Genomic DNA, 16,238 nt, shown 5'->3' on the forward strand with positions numbered 1-16,238 from the left:
AGTTGTTTACAGGTGAATTTATGACACCTTGACTCTTCTACTGTCTCAGATCTTAAGTGACAAACCTACAGCTGCTTTTTAAAAATAGACTGTTGATCAGCAAAAATAAAGGGGTTACAGAGACCCTCATTTTTATGCTGTTCTCTTTGGGCTTCATGCAGTGACAATTCTGTTTGAATGTACAGTTGACTCTGATTTGAAGTCTCAAAATCAGTCCATTCTTGTTGTAATTTTTTTTAACAATTGAAATTACATTGATGTTCATATTGTGTAAAATAACTCATTTAATAAAATAGTGCTTTGATTTTTATATCACCATGGGGTAAATCGCTCTAGAAATTTTGTTCTAACGTCCTTTATTATTTGTCTGATTATTAAAATGACTTGATCAGCGAATGTCACGAGAGCAATCCTCTCTGTTTCTCTGCCCAGTGACAGGTTTGTTGAACTAGAGCAGACTCGTTCATTAAATCGTGCACACGGTTTTATTGGCAGCCGATGCAGGGTAAGGAATGGCTGGTCGCTGCTTCACTTTACTCACGGTTATGTGTCATTCCCACTGTTGATCATTTCCATTTCCTGTGTTTGAACTTGCAGAATACAAACTCGCTCGGTGGATTGGTCCCCCCTTGCCAGCCAGGAGAGCATTGTAGTTAACAGACACACTTCATAAAATGCATGGGGCTACCTGTGAGCCCTTCGAAATATTGGGTCCTGAAGTATATATCAGAATGAAAATGTCTCTGTAGGCAAAGTATGATGAACAGGTGTGAACTGTAAAGGCCTATGTCTTATCATGGGAATTTCGCAATTTTTTTTCAAATTCTTTATTTGAAATTAAACCATAAACTGGGTGCTGTGGTTCACATCTGCAATCCCAGCACCTGGGAAGGCAGAGGCAGGCAGATCTCTGTGATCCCAGCCTGCTCTAGAAATTGAGTTCAGGACAGCAAAAGCTACACAGGGAAAATCTGTTTTGACCATCAAGGCTGGTGGATCTGGACCTAGGGCGGGCATACACAAGCTACTGTACCAACCAAAGACAATGCATGCAGTAAACCTAGAACCCCTTCCCAGATCTAGCCAATGGACAGGACATTCTCCACAGTTGTGTGGAGAGCAGGAACTGATCACTTCCTCTTGGAGGGGAGGTCTGGTGGCACCCAGAGGAAGGGAAAGCAGGCTACCAAGATGAGACCTGATAGGCTCTGATCATACAGTGGGGAAGAGGTCCCCTTCTGTCACAGGCCTAGGGGAGGGGAGTACGGTGAAAGAGGGAGGGAGGGGAGAATGGGAACATACAAGTGAGAGGACAACAAGTGAGGTGTAATGTGAATAAATTATTTAAATAAAAAATGAATAATAAGATAAACTGAAAAAAAAGAAAAACAAAACAAAACAAAAACAAGAAAAGTTGAACCATAATTTTTGAAAGAGATTTTGAAAGTTATATGGCTAATTTTATGAGTGGAATTTCGCATTTAACAGGAAGATTAGAATGATTTGTTCCAGGTTAATTCCCAGAACATTCTTTGTCTTTTAAGTAAAACTGTAATTTTACAAGCTTAGTACTGGCTCCTAAAATCAAAGACTGTCTAGTCTGACTTCTGTCTGAACTAGCCAAGTGTTAAAGTAGGCCAGTGTTCACATTTGTCCAGTTGGATGAGGTAAACTCCGCCAGTGTAGGAAGACTGGCTCTGGTGGTCTAGTTTTCAAGTAAATCTGCCATAACTCAGTTTAAGTTTGGAAATTCATGTGATGGAAAGAGCATTCAATAAGTACTAACTACTGTTTGGAGCTGCACGCCTGACCTGTGAGTGACAGATGAGTCCCTCTGGCTGCCCTGAGTGGACAGCTCAGCGCACTCTGACCACCTGGCTCCTGCCACTGAGTTTGAAGGAAGGTGTCTCAGTGTGGAGCAGCCTTAGTGCTGGTGGCCTTCACAGCAGCCCTGTCCCCAGCCTCACACAAGTACAGCCCTTCTGTCTTTCTATTTAATTTCCTGCCTTTCAGACTTGGTATTTGTTTCCTAAAATGTTGCTGACTAGAATTAGAGTTTTACCTGTTTTCTTGTGGATTTTATAGACATTCTAGTTAAATGACAATTTTAGAGCTTTTGAAAGTGCTTTATGCAGATGTACATTCTTTTAATAACAAACTGGTTATTCAGAGCTTTTCACAAGTTTCAGTTTAATTCTTTTTGTTTGTTTCACTGTTGCAATTCAGAATTAAACCTTTCCAATCTTGTAAAAAAAAAAATAAATAAAAGTTTATATTTCCTCACAATGGTGCAGACTTATATCCACTCATCAATCATAGGAAACAAATGGTTTCTAAGTAATCCTAACAGATACTTTTTTGTATCATAAGAGAATGAGATACTTTTAGTAATGGTGCCATCTATGTTGTGTGATTATATTAATTATAATCTAATTTTATTGTTCTTTCTCTAGAAAATGATAGAAATTTACCATTTTTGCCTTCTGAAAAAACATTTTTAAAAGATTTATTTATTTTTATTTTATTGGTGTTTTGTCTGCATGTATATCTGTGAAGGTGCTGGATTCTCCTGGGACTGGAGCTACAGACAGTTGTGAGCTGCTATGTGGGTGCTGGAAACTGAACCCGGGTCCTTTGGAAAACAGCTGAGCTATCTCTCCAGCCCATCTTCTGAAAATTTACTGTGTTATTTTATTAATTCCATGAGTTTTTGTTAGTTTTGGGACTTTGTGTGGAGAATTGTTTTAGTTTTGTCTTCTTGATCCTAAAGGCTTGCCTCTCCTAATTTCTTGGCAAATTGGTTTTTCAGTTGTTGCAATCATAAATGTTTGGGGTTTACTACTTAAGTGATTGATATGGTTAACATACTTGTTTTAGGTTTTTAAAAACTTTCTCATACATTATTTCAGTGTCCCAGTTAGCTTCAGTTTCTCAACACTTCAGAGTCATCTGAACGAGCCCGGGGCCTCTCACCTTCAGTTGGTAGTAATGTGGAGATACTGTGAGAGTTCATTGGATGACGCTGTGAGGATGAAGCCTGATTTGCACTTTGAGATACCTAAGCTATGAAAAAAATATCTGCCCATACATATGGAAGTAACCAAACTGAGAGATGTATGAGAGGTTTCAATGACAGGGCCATCTAAGGCCTTGGAAACTGGAGCTGTGTCTATCTGAGAAAGAGCAAACAGAGGTTTGCAGTGCTGGGTTTCCTGTCTTGGTCCAATCTTCCCTCACTATGTGCACACATTGGAATGACATGAGGCATTTCTGTGCCATTGTATGTTGGAAAGATATAATTTATTTTCTAACTTTACAAGGTGTGGTACAAGAGATTGTTTTGAGTGTGAGAAAAGACTTCGGACGTGATGTACACTATAAGAATCATTGAAGTTAGGTTAAATGCGGTCCCATTGTGGGATGACCATGAGCTTTCAGTGACCAGGATCAGAATGTAGTTGGTTGAATCAAAAGGGTCCCAGATATGATGATGTCTTTGAACACTTGTCTCTCCTTTGTGACTTTCCTTGGGGAGCTTTTATAGTCAAAACCTTTCTAGAATCCTTATTGGGGATGCGATTTGTATATGTCTAGAACTCAACTAATTTCCTGCTCTTTGTGTCTACTGTGTTGTGGTTGAAACTGATCATCAGCCCTGCCTTTTCCATTACAGACTCTGCCCTAAATCACATATAGCCAAAGCAGTTGCTGGTCTATGCTAAGCTATTTTGATAACCTGATTATTTTATAATTTTAATTTTGTTGGGTTTGAAGACAAAGTTTTTTTGGTGTAGCCTTGGCTGTCCTGAAGGTAGGTGTGTAGAGCAGTAATGGGCTACACAAGTTATCCATCTTGATTCTAGGAGGAAACAAGAGGAAGTGCCTTCTGAGTGCTGTGAAGTGAGCTGAGATAAACTCTGAAATAATTACTGAGTGAGCTCAGGTTCACTGCCCACAGTGGCGAGCAGCAGAAGGCTGAGTGGTGGGATCTGGAGAGGTTGGTCCTCCCTAGGGATGGGTGGGAAGGCAAATGGGAAGGCACAAGTGCTACAGATGCAAACTTCTGCAGATACGAAAAAGGTCTGGCTGTCACCTAGAACCCTGTACCAGGAACCACTATAGATGTCCATGTCTCTCAAAAATATCACTGGCTAAAACAGGGCCTCCATGTGGACTGCCAGTCAGGAGAGGAATGCTCTTCTGGGCTCCATTTTGTGGCTCAGCTCTGTAGCTGAGCAAGTTTTCATGGTTCTCTTTGATATAATCTGAGCACTGCAGTTGAGTGTAGTGAGGATAGCAAAACCCAATCTCGGGACATGCTGAGCTCAGGGTCATTGCCCAGGGTCCCCTGCGCAGTAGCAGGTGGCTGAGCATTGGGAGCTGAAGTGGTGGCCACCCCGAGGGAGCTTGGTGGGAAGACAGGCAGGCAGTCTGCTGGAGGACAGGCACAAGTGGTATGAAATGCAAATCTCTGCAGACATGGAAAAGGGCCAACCCTGAGCTGGGAATCTGGGGTGGGAAGCATTCTGCCATCTCCCTTCAGCACAGGCTATCTCTATGGGATGTGTTCATCTCATTCAAAAATCCTCTGGCCAATCACGGCTCCCAGGTGGACCTGCCACTCAGAAGAGGACGCTGCTGGTTTTCCCTGCTTCAGCTCTGTAACTGAGCAGGATTGAAGGGCTCCCTGTGATGTCCTCTGAGCACTGCAGCTGGGTCCTGTGAGGGGAGGTCACACCATGATGAATGTAGGATCACTGCTCCCAGTAGGGGAGAAGCAGTCTGTTGAGGTGGAGTGGTGGGTCCCCCATGAGGCTGTGTGGTGAACAGCAGCCAGATTCAATCACCCCTGCTTTAGTGACTAGATGTAGTCTCCAGATCATATTTAAATTGTTCCAAGCCTAACCTGGGGCCTTAACCTTAACGAGACTTAAGGGTAACAGAATATGTGGAATGCAAAATGTGTTCTAGGATGCCTCCTCTTTGAGCATTAGCCAAGAGCTGAATGCATGCTGTGATTAAATAGATTTTTCTTAATTCATCTTTTAATTTCTCCCTGGGATGGCATGTGAATTTTAGGAAGGGTCCATCTTCAGCCATTTAGAAAAATGTTTCTGAGACAAGCTGTGTTGACTCAGAGGAACTTGATCGCACTCTGTTGCTTCCTGGAGAAATGACCTCGCTTTGCTCTTGATTAAACTTGACTAAACTTCATAAATTCTTTAGTTAAAAGGTGGTCCTAGAAGAAAGTTTTCAAATTACCCACTTGAGCCATGTATTGAATGCTCATTGCAGTCACATGAAAAATATTTTCATGTGAAGAATGGCTTCTGTCTTCAGACCAGAGCAGGAGTAACAATTTACTGTGTACCCTGCATGGTGAAACATATTAATAGCTAGATCACAGACTGATGTTTAAGGGTGTCTGCTGCAGGGGTCCCCATTATGAAGATGGACCTGATTCAGGCAGGGTGAGTGGTACTGTAATCTCCCAGCATGTATTCATTCCTGTGTTGAATGAAAATGGACCAGATTGGTGGGTGCATGATTTGGGTAGGTTAGCTCAAGCCAGGAATATTTCCAACTAAGGGATTGTCCTATGCAGATCTGTGCAATCCTTCCTGACACAGTCGCCCCATCTGGTGACCTCGTTGAGTATGGATTTCTGGGGTGGGAGAAACTCTCCAGCTCTGGCAGTGGAAAGCTGTGGTTCTTATAATATCAGTGAGCACACACAGGCATTTTTTTTGGTGTATAGTAGGAAGCTAGGTTGGAAAACTGAAGATGCGATTTCTAGAAGTTCTGAGCCTTGCACATCATGTTCAGTTTTATGTGAAAAGTTTTATTAGGAGTTTAGAACTTGGTAGAAAGAAGAAGATGGGAACACGACTAAAGCCAGGCGTGGTGATACACACCTTTTTCCTCCCAGAATGCAGGTGGAAGAGTCGTGCAGATCACTGTGACTTTTATGCCAGCCTGGTCTACAAAATGAGTCCAGGACAGCCGTCGCTATATAGAAAAACTGTCTCAGAAAACACAAACAAAAAAATCACTTGACCATTCTACTACCACCAGCCAAAATAGTATGACTGAGGGAAATTCAATTCCATGGTACAAAAAGGGTTTCTGAGATGTAGAGGATTCTTTCTTTCTTTCTTTCTTTCTTTCTTTCTTTCTTTCATTCTTTCTTTCTTTCATTCTTTCTTCTCTCTCTCTCTCTCTCTCTCTCTCTCTCTCTCCCTCTCTCTCTCTCTTTCTTTTCGATATAGGGTTTCTTTGTGTAGCCTTGGCTATCCTAGACTTGCTTTGTAGACCAGGCTGGCCTCAAACTCACAACAATCCACCTGCCTCTGCCTCTCAAGTGCTGGGACCAAAGGCATGTGCCACCATGCCCAGCGATGCAGAGGTTTTTGAGGTGTGCATTGAGTTCGGTGGGTAGATAGGCCAGATTCCACATCTTGTGACATAATCCATGTGTGAAGAATCAGACATTAAATTATTCTTCAACATTGTTTTTTCCCCAATGGGCTTTAGTGTACTGTGTTTGCCTGAAATTGCACAGGGCAATGAGTGCCTGCCTAGCCATAGCCTACTTTTCTGATGCACATTTCTAAAGGGACCTCTAGAGCATGGGGCCTCTATGTTTGAAGAGAGATCAGCAGTAGAGGCAGAGTCAGAAGTACAGCAGTTACGGGGGCACTGTGAATCGGGAACATTGGCCAAGATTACTTATCTCCTCGTGGAGATTGCATAGCTCTTTTGGGAAAAACTGAAGTATATTTTCAGGATTATATTTTTGTCTTTTTTTCTATTACCTCATTCTTTCAGAAATATGTACACATTCTTGATTGCTGTATCTTTGTAGTAAATACAGATGCACGGTGTACTAATTTGTGTAGTATTTTTCATAACCCTATTGAAAGTTCTTAGATTTTTCCCCAGATCCATTCCCCTTCTTTTATTTCCTCTTCAGAAAAGAGTAGGCCTCCAAGAGAAGACATGCTATCAAGACCAAAGAAGATGGGGGAAAAAAAAACCCAAAACAGTCAATAGACCTCATATTGAGGGTGGACAAGGCAATTTTGTATGAGGAAACGTGTTTTGAGAGCAGGTGAGAGATTCAGAACTATAGTTCCTCCCACTGTATAGGAGTCCCAGAAAACGACAAGGTGACAGCCCATAACTTATCAGCAGAGGACCTGGTACAGACCCATACATAAACCATGCTTGCTATATAAGTCTCTGTGAGGTTCCTGACAATTGAGACAGAATAAGGAATGGGCTCACTTTCATAGTGTGAGTCTCAAGTTAAAGCAAACATTGGTTGTTGCCCTCTCTGACAATGTGGAAGCCATCATGCCCTTGTACCTCTTGCACGCAGGACAGACTATAGGCAGAGGGTTTTTTAGCTGCTTTGGTATCCAGGTTTTTCTTTCTGTAGCTTGTAAAGTACCTTCTTGCCTTCAAAAGACTAAAACTAGGGGTGAAACCACGAAGCCTACACATGATCAACCTCTCTACATTCAGTGAGCTGCATGAAAGCTGTTCTCAGCAATGTGGCCCTGCTGCCAGAGGATGGCCAGTTGAGAATCCATCTTCTCCATTACTAGGAGTCCTTACTAAGGTCACCCTCAAGGATGCAAGGAAGTCACCAGTGCACTAGCTTTCTACAGAGACTGCCCAAATGGCTCCTAATTGCAGCTACTGCCCGCTACACTGCATTCTCTGCCTCCACCCACCCAAGTGATCCTCCGTCTCCTGTCCACATTCAACCCCAGAATCCTCTATTTTTTGCTTCCCAGGGAAAACCATATTTCCCCCAGATACATTCTCTGTGTCGTTGGACTATAGCTTGATTATCATTTACTTAATAGCTGATATCCCCTTTTAAATAAATGCAAACTTTATTTCTGCTTTTGGTTCATGGTTGCCTTACCAAGGTTGATTTTTTTTTTCTAGTTTCATTTATTTTCTTCTTTATTTCATTATGCCTTTTTGCTTTATTTTGTTTTGGTTTTTTTTTTTGTTTGTTTGTTTTTGTTTTTCGGGACAGGGTTTTTCTGTGTAGCCTTGGATGTCATGGACTCACTTTGTAGACCAGGCTGGCCTTGAACTCACAGCAATCCGCCTGTCTCTGCCTCCCAAGTGCTGAGATTAAAGGCGTGTACCACCACTCCTGGCTCATTATGTCATTTTTAACAGCTCAGTAATGCTGCATCGTGTAAATGTGCCAGGTTCTCTTTATCCCTTGTTCAGTTGAGAGAACTCAGACTTGTTCCCAGTTCCTGTCCAATAGAGTAAATCCACTATGGACATTAGTGAACACATGTCCATTCTGAAGGATGGAGTGTCTTCTGGGTGCATGCCGGAACGGAACAGCTGGGTCTTGAGGTAGACTGCACAGTTTTCTGAAGACATAATATTGATTCCATAGTGGCTGTAATAATTTTTCTCCCAACATGAATAGAGCAGTGCACCCCTTTCTCCACATCCTTGACAGAATGGGCTTGTATTATTGATCTTAGCCATTCTGACATGTGTAAGACATGGAATCTCAAAGTAGTTTTCATTTGCGTTCCCTTGATGGGTAAGGATGGTGAGCATTTCCTTTAGTGCTTCTCAGGCATTTGAGATTCCTATACTGAGAATTTTATATTTATATCTGTACCTCTTTTTTAACTGAATTGTTTTGTTTTAGAGCTTCTATTTTCTTGATTTTGTTTTTAGACATTTTGAATATTAGGCCTTGATTGTTTGTGGAGTTGTTAAATCTTTTCTCATTATTTCAGCTCTGCCGTTGTCCAATTTACTGTGTCTTTCTGCCTCCCAGAAGCTTTTCAGATTCATTATATCATATTTACTAATTGGTGATATCAGTGCCTGCACACTTGGTATTCTATTCATAAAAGATCTTTCCTGTGCCAATGCATTCAGGCATGTTCCCCACTTTTTATTGTACCAGTTTTAGTGAGTCTGGCTTTATTTTGAGGTGGATCTACTTGAATTCTTCTACGTGCAGAGGTACAGCTCCACCAGCACCATATATTAAAGGCACTGTCCTTTTTCCATTGTGCATTTATGGATTTGTTATCAAACACTAGGTGTTAAAATGTGGATGGAATTATGTCTTGGTCTTCAATTCAAATCTATTAATCAAAGTCTATGTTTTTTATGCCAACATCATGTAGTTCTTTTTTGTTCAGAATTGTTTTAGCTATCTTTGGCTTTTGTTATTCTATATAGCTGATGTTTGTCCTTTGAGAATTTTGATTGGGATTAAATTGTATCTGTGGATAGGTTTTTGTCTAATGGCCACTTTCACTGTGTTAATCCTACCTGCTCTATGAGCATGAGAGGTTTTCACATCTTCTGGCATATTCTTCAATTTCTTTCTTCAAAGACATGACGTCTTTATCATTAAAGTCTTTTTCTTGCTTTTAAAGAGCTACTCAGATGTATATTATAATATTTGTGGGCATTGTGAAGGGTGTTGCTTGCCCAATTTTATTCTCAGTCTGTATGTCAGTTTTATATCCGAGGGATACTCATTTTTTAAAGTTAATCTTGTATCCAGCCATTTATCTGAAAGTCTTTATTGTCTTTAGTGGTTCAGTAATGGAATTTTTTGGAGTCACTTAGGTATACTATTATATCCTCTGCCAGTTAGTATACTTTGATATCTTCCTTTCCAAATTACATCCCCTTGATTATATCTCTGTCAGTTTTCTCATTGCTCTAGCTAGAACTTAAAGTACTACTTTGAATAGATATGGAGAAAGCAGACAGCCTTTTAATGTTACTGATTTTAGTGGAATGATTTTGGATTTTTCCACATTAAATGTGATGTTGGCTATAGGATTGCTGTAAATTGTCTTTACTATGTTTAGATATGCCTTTTGTATCTCTAATCTTTCCAAGACTTTTTATCATGAATTGGTGTTGGATTTTTGAAAGGCTCATTCAGTGTCTAATCAAGTGAACCCGTGGGCTTTTTCTATCAGTTTATTTCTATGGTGGATTACATCTACTGATTTTTATATGCTAAACCATCGCTGCATCTCTGGGATGATGCTTACTTAAAAACTGTGCATGATCTTTTTGACCTGTTCTTTGATTCAGTTTGAAGATTTTTTTTTTAATTTTTTTTTTTTTAGCACTTTTCCTAATACCTTCTCTTTGCTGAGTCTTTATGTGCTTCGGGTATCAGAGAAACTGTGGCTTCCTAGTTATTATTAAGTCTTCTTTGAAATGCTGGTAGAATTCTGTACTAAAACCATCCAGACCTGGGTTTTTCCCATTATGTGTCTTGTCCTGAATTTTTCTATTTCACTAGTTGCTATATGTTGCAAAATCCTTGTCCTTTCGGCCATAAAATAAAGACACCAATACATTTTAATATTTCAAAGCTTAGGCCTTCACTGGACAAGCCTTCAAATAGCTCATCTTAATTGACCCAACCATTTAGCTTCATCCAGCCATGTGGTTAGCTCGAAGCCCATATACCAGTCTCCTGGTAAAAAGGTCTTTCTCTTTCTTCTTCCCAGAGTCCCTTTCTCTGCTATCCCACCCCCAGGAAGTCCCATCTTCCTTTGATCCCTCTGCCCAGCTACAGGCTATCAGAAACATTTATTATCCAATCAGGTATAGTTAAAGTGTATTCCTCAAATCCCATGCATACAGGAGATGGTTCAACTTTCACAACAATGTCTGTGGCAGGGCAGTGACCAGGTCTCAGAGCACTGAAATCTGCATCTGAAAACAGTGCTCAAGACCAGGCTTCAACAGTTACAGGTCTACCTAAACTGGCTATCTGCTCGTGACTTCACTTTGGTTTTGCATTGTTTTGTTTGGTTGGTTTTTTGAGACAGGGTTTCTCTGTGTAGCCCTGGCTGTCCTGGACTCGTAGACCAGGCTGGCCTCAAACCCCTGGCTGCCTCCATCTCCCCAAATCAAGAACTGTAAACTTGTACCCTGCCAGAAACTTAGAACGTTTTGTATGTAGCCTGTAGGAGTTTGTTTCCTAGAGACCTGAGACCCCAGAGGAAGCACGTGAGCAGGAGAGGGGCTGTATTGCTTAGGCTAGCTGGAGAAAGACTCAGCCGAAACAAGGAGCCTGACAAAATGTAAGAGTGGTGTCTTAGGCCAGAAGAGAAAGAGGTTAAGGTTGACTTGGTAGGGTGAGTCTGGACCTGAAAACCCAGATGTGGTACTCTGATATTGTAGAGCTCATACCCCTCCACACATCCCCCACCCCACCCCACCCCTGGGCATCACAGTCTGCAGTTCCCAGAGGTGGCTGTGTAGAAGCTTACCCAATGGTGTGTAACTGGTACAGTGTTTTCTTTCAGATAAAAAGGGGGGTTGGGAGAGATAAACACTGGATTTAATGCTGCTGAATGGGATAAACAAGATGGACTCCTTTACGTCCTCACGCTGCTTGGCAATTGGACAGAACTCAGGCAGCCTTGGTTCATTGGCTCTTTGCTCTTACAATAATGCAGAGGATTTGCTAATAAGTCAAAGTCATGGTCACTGAATATATACTCTTGTGGCTCATGTGTTATAGTGAGAATATTTGTGTGTGTGTGTGTGTGTGTGTGTGTGTGTGTGTGTGTGTGTGTGTATGTGTCTGTGTCTGTGTGTGCATCTTATCATCTGTGGCAAGGCTTTAAATAGTAGATGCCATAAATTATTATTTCTGACTTCAAGTACCTTAGCTAGATGAATGCTGGTTTTCTTTCTTTCTTTCTTTCTTTCTTTCTTTCTTTCTTTCTTTTTGTTTGTTTTTTCGGTTTTTTTTTAAAAAGACAGGCTTTCTCTGTGTGGCCTTGACTGTCCTGCACTCACTTTATAGACCAGGATGGCCTTGAACTCAAAGAGATCTGTCTGCCTTTGCCTCCTAAGTGCCAGGACTTAAAAGTGTGAGTCACCACGCCCAAAGCTTTTTTTTTTTTTTTTTTTTTTTTTACTGTGTACAAAGTAAAGTGAAGCTTCTAACAAGATCAAGTCTGGAAATAAAGGGCTTTTTAAGGAGCTGTGAGTGTTTGAATTCAACTGTGTTATCCTGTAGATATGGAATGTTTTGTTTCTTTGGTTGCTTTTTTTCTAGACAAGATTTCTCTGTGTAGCTGTGGCTGTCCTAGACTTCTTTTGTAGACCAGGCTGGCCTTGAACTGACAGAACTCCGCCTGCCTCTGCCTCCCGAGTGCTGGGATTATAGGCGTGTGCCACCACACCCAGCCTGGAATGTTTTGTTATTACTACAGAGACATTTTTCTTGGAACATTGATCAAGGAGCCCAGAAATTTTTATAATTCATTTTTAGGTTTTTTTTTTTTTCTTTTTTGGCTTTTTTAAGTCAGACTTTCTCTTTATAGATGTGGCTGTCCTGGAACTATCTCTGTAGATCAGTCTGGGCTAGGATTTATAGATCTGCCTGTCTCTGTCTACCAAATACCAAGATTAAAGGTGTGTGCCACCACTGCCTTGTCATTTTCAGTTGTTTTTTTTTAAATGTCATTTCATGCATCCCTGTAATCCCAGCTATATAGGACTCTGGGGTGAGAAGATCAGAAGGTGAAGGGAGGCAGGACTATATACCCAGTTGAAGGCCAGCATGGGCAGGTTAGCAAGACCCTGTCTCATAGTTCAAAAATCTATAGCTAGGGAGGTAGCTCAGTATAAGAAGTTTGCCTAGCATGTGCAAGACCCAAGTTCCAGTCACAATCACACACCTGCAAGATACAAAACACTGATTAATATCATTTCTTACAGAATTATAATGGATAAAATAAATTATATGTACTACAGACTTACTGTGGAGTATTTGATTATGGAAAGTCAAATTAAGTCATCCACACTACACTGCTGTGGGTGGTACCATCTTTAGGCTGGTAGTCCTGGGCTGTATAAAAAAAAATCTAGCTGAGCAGCAGGCAGGGAACTGGCTTCAGGAACTACTTGACTATAGTTCCTGCTTCAGTTACTGCCCAGAATTTCCTCAGGGCTGGATTATGATCAGGAGGTATAAGCCAAATAAACCCTTTCCTCTCTAGATTGTTTTTAGTTGTGGTGATTATGACAGCAACAGAAGGCAAACTAGAACGCTAGTACATATCTGCAGTCCTAGCTAGAAGAACACTGGTGCATATCTGCAGTCCTAGCTAGAACACTGATGCATATCTGCAGTCCTAGCTAGAACACTGGTGCATATCTGCAGTCCTAGCTAGAACACTGGTGCATATCTGCAGTCCTAGCTAGAACACGGGTACATATCTGCAGTCCTAGCTAGAACACTGGTACATGTCTGCAGTCCTAGCTAGAACATGGGTGCATATCTGCAGTCCTAGCTAGAACACTGGTGCATATCTGCAGTCCTAGCTAGAACACTGGTGCATATCTGCAGTCCTAGCTAGAACACTGGTGCATATCTGCAGTCCTAGCTAGAACACGGGTGCATATCTGCAGTCCTAGCTAGAACACGGGTACATATCTGCAGTCCTAGCTAGAACACTGGTGCATATTTGCAGTCCTAGCTAGAACACTGGTACATATCTGCAGTCCTAGCTAGAACACTGGTACATATCTGCAGTCCTAGCTAGAAGAACACTGGTGCATATCTGCAGTCCTAGCTAGAACACTGGTGCATATCTGCAGTCCTAGCTAGAAGAACACTGGTGCATATCTGCAGTCCTAGCTAGAACACTAGTGCATATCTGCAGTCCTAGCTAGAACACTGGTGCATATCTGCAGTCCTAGCTAGAACACTGGTGCATATCTGCAGTCCTAGCTAGAAGAACACTGGTGCATATCTGCAGTCCTAGCTAGAAGAACACTGGTGCATATCTGCAGTCCTAGCTAGAACACTGGAGCATATCTGCAGTCCTAGCTAGAACACTGGTGCATATCTGCAGTCCTAGCTAGAAGAACACTGGTGCATATCTGCAGTCCTAGCTAGAAGAACACTGGTGCATATCTGCAGTCCTAGCTAGAACACTGGTGCATATCTGCAGTCCTAGCTAGAACATTGGTGCATATTTGCAGTCCTAGCTAGAACACTGGTACATATCTATAGTCCTAGCTAGAACACTGGTGCATGTCTGCAGTTCTAGCTAGAACACTGGTACATATCTATAGTCCTAGCTAGAACACTGGTACATGTCTGCAGTCCTAGCTAGAACACTGGTACATGTCTGCAGTCCTAGCTAGAACATGGGTGCATATCTGCAGTCCTAGCTAGAACACTGGTGCATGTCTGCAGTCCTAGCTAGAACACTGGTGCATGTCTGCAGTCCTAGCTGGAATGCTGGTACATATATGCAGTCTTGGCTATATGCTGGAGCATCAAGTACTCAAGGCATCCTCAGGTTCATAGCAAGTGTGAGGCAGCAGGACCACATAAGAACCTGTCTCAAAACACAACACAGCAGGTTATTTTAAAGTCTTTCCTACTTTAAATAACATCAGTCTACCTTATCTGAAAATATTTTAATTCTTAATTTCTTACCACAGATTAGGGAAAGTTACTGACTGATAAGAGAGCCATGGGTGGGGACTTGGTATAATTATGTCAGCTGCTCCTTGGAAACCTGTGTGTCTCCAAGTCCAGTGTCACAGAGTTAGTACCTGTCCTATCGCCGACCTCCAGAGATGACCCCTGACAGGACAGCACATACAGTAGCGAGAAGGGATGTCTCCTTGTTTTATTCACTTTTCCTTTATTTCTGTGGAGGAACATATTTTCTCAGGAAGTCGACCATTAAAAACATTGTATTGAGCAAACTTAAGACAATCAGCATGCCCCTGCACCAGCATTTTCATAGCTGAGGGAATTCTCAGCATGAAGCTTCTATTAATGGAGGAAACTGCTGTGATCGTGCAGAACCCTAGTGTTGTATGTGAGCAATGCCGAGTTCCACCTTTTAGTCTTGTATAACCCTTTAGAAGTTACTCAGCCCATCCATGCTTCAGATCCTGAGCCGGAACACAGGGCAGGGCAACCGCACAACAGTTCTCTCATGATGGAAATGCAATGTTTCACGTTTTCAACAAGATGAGTGCTGGGGAAGCCTTTAACTACAGGCCCAGTAGATGGGCAGTCCGCCGTGGCAACCCACACCTTTAATCCTAGCATGTGGGAGGCAAGGCAGGCCAGCTAGAGAGTGCGTTCCAGGAAAGCCAGGGCTACATACAGTGGAAGAAGATCAGAAGGAAAGATGTAGGCTCACTACATGGTTTTTAGAACTTCTCAAGTCCCAGGAAGGTGCAAATTTCCCCTCACTTTATTGTGTAAGCTGTGAGCTGCTTTACAGTGCTAGCCCTAGAGTGACCTTGGAGTCCTGAGGACACAATGCTTGCTGCTCTGACACTTAACACATGGTGTCAGCAGCATGAATGTCACCCCCACCCCCCGCCCCGCCCTGATCCTTGTCCCAGAAGAGTGGTACTTCAAACCTCATGAGAAGGCTGTGTTATGAGAAAGGCCACTGCAAGAATCTGACTTCCCTCTGACAATGTGCTACTCTCTCTCACTGGGGCTCTGTAACATAGATTGTCATTCAAAAAACAATTTTTTTTTGTTTTCACTGAAAATTCAGTTTTTGAGTGAGGGGTTTTTGAGAGTGTATTTGTTTAACAAAATTTTGATAAATAAGTTCCAATATTCAGATTCTGCATGAGTGAGGATGTGTGTGTGTGTGTGTGTGTGTGTGTGTGTGTACATGTGCACATACATGTGAATGCACATGAATGAGGTCCACATGAAGAACACAAGCTAATGGCATTCACTCTCCCTTGAGCTAGTGTGACCTGCAGCTTTATGGTGCCTGATGTTGGAAACTGACAGGACATTACATGCTTTTACCCAGCTCCGTTGCCCACCTTTCTTATGCATCCTAGAGCAACTTGCCTAAGGTGTCCCTGTACAGGATGGACCGAGTCCTCATCAATCAAGAAAATCCCTCACTGATTAGCCTTAAAACAAGTCTTATGGATAGGTGGATGCATTTCCTCAACTGAGGTTCTCTTTCCCCAGGTGACTTCAGCTCTTACCAACTTCCATGAGCCACAGTGCACATACCAAGCACACCTGAATAAGTAAGGCTATGTACACTGGCATTTTATTTTTAGTGATTTATGTTGATCAAAACCCACTAAACGTATGCTGAAGTTTGTTCTAATAAATGCCTTGGAAATGAATTCTTTCTTTGAGGTGTTCTTAATACAAAGACAATGATCAA

Source organism: Acomys russatus, chromosome 12 (genome assembly GCF_903995435.1).
Source record: "Acomys russatus chromosome 12, mAcoRus1.1, whole genome shotgun sequence".
Taxonomy (NCBI): domain Eukaryota; kingdom Metazoa; phylum Chordata; class Mammalia; order Rodentia; family Muridae; genus Acomys; species Acomys russatus.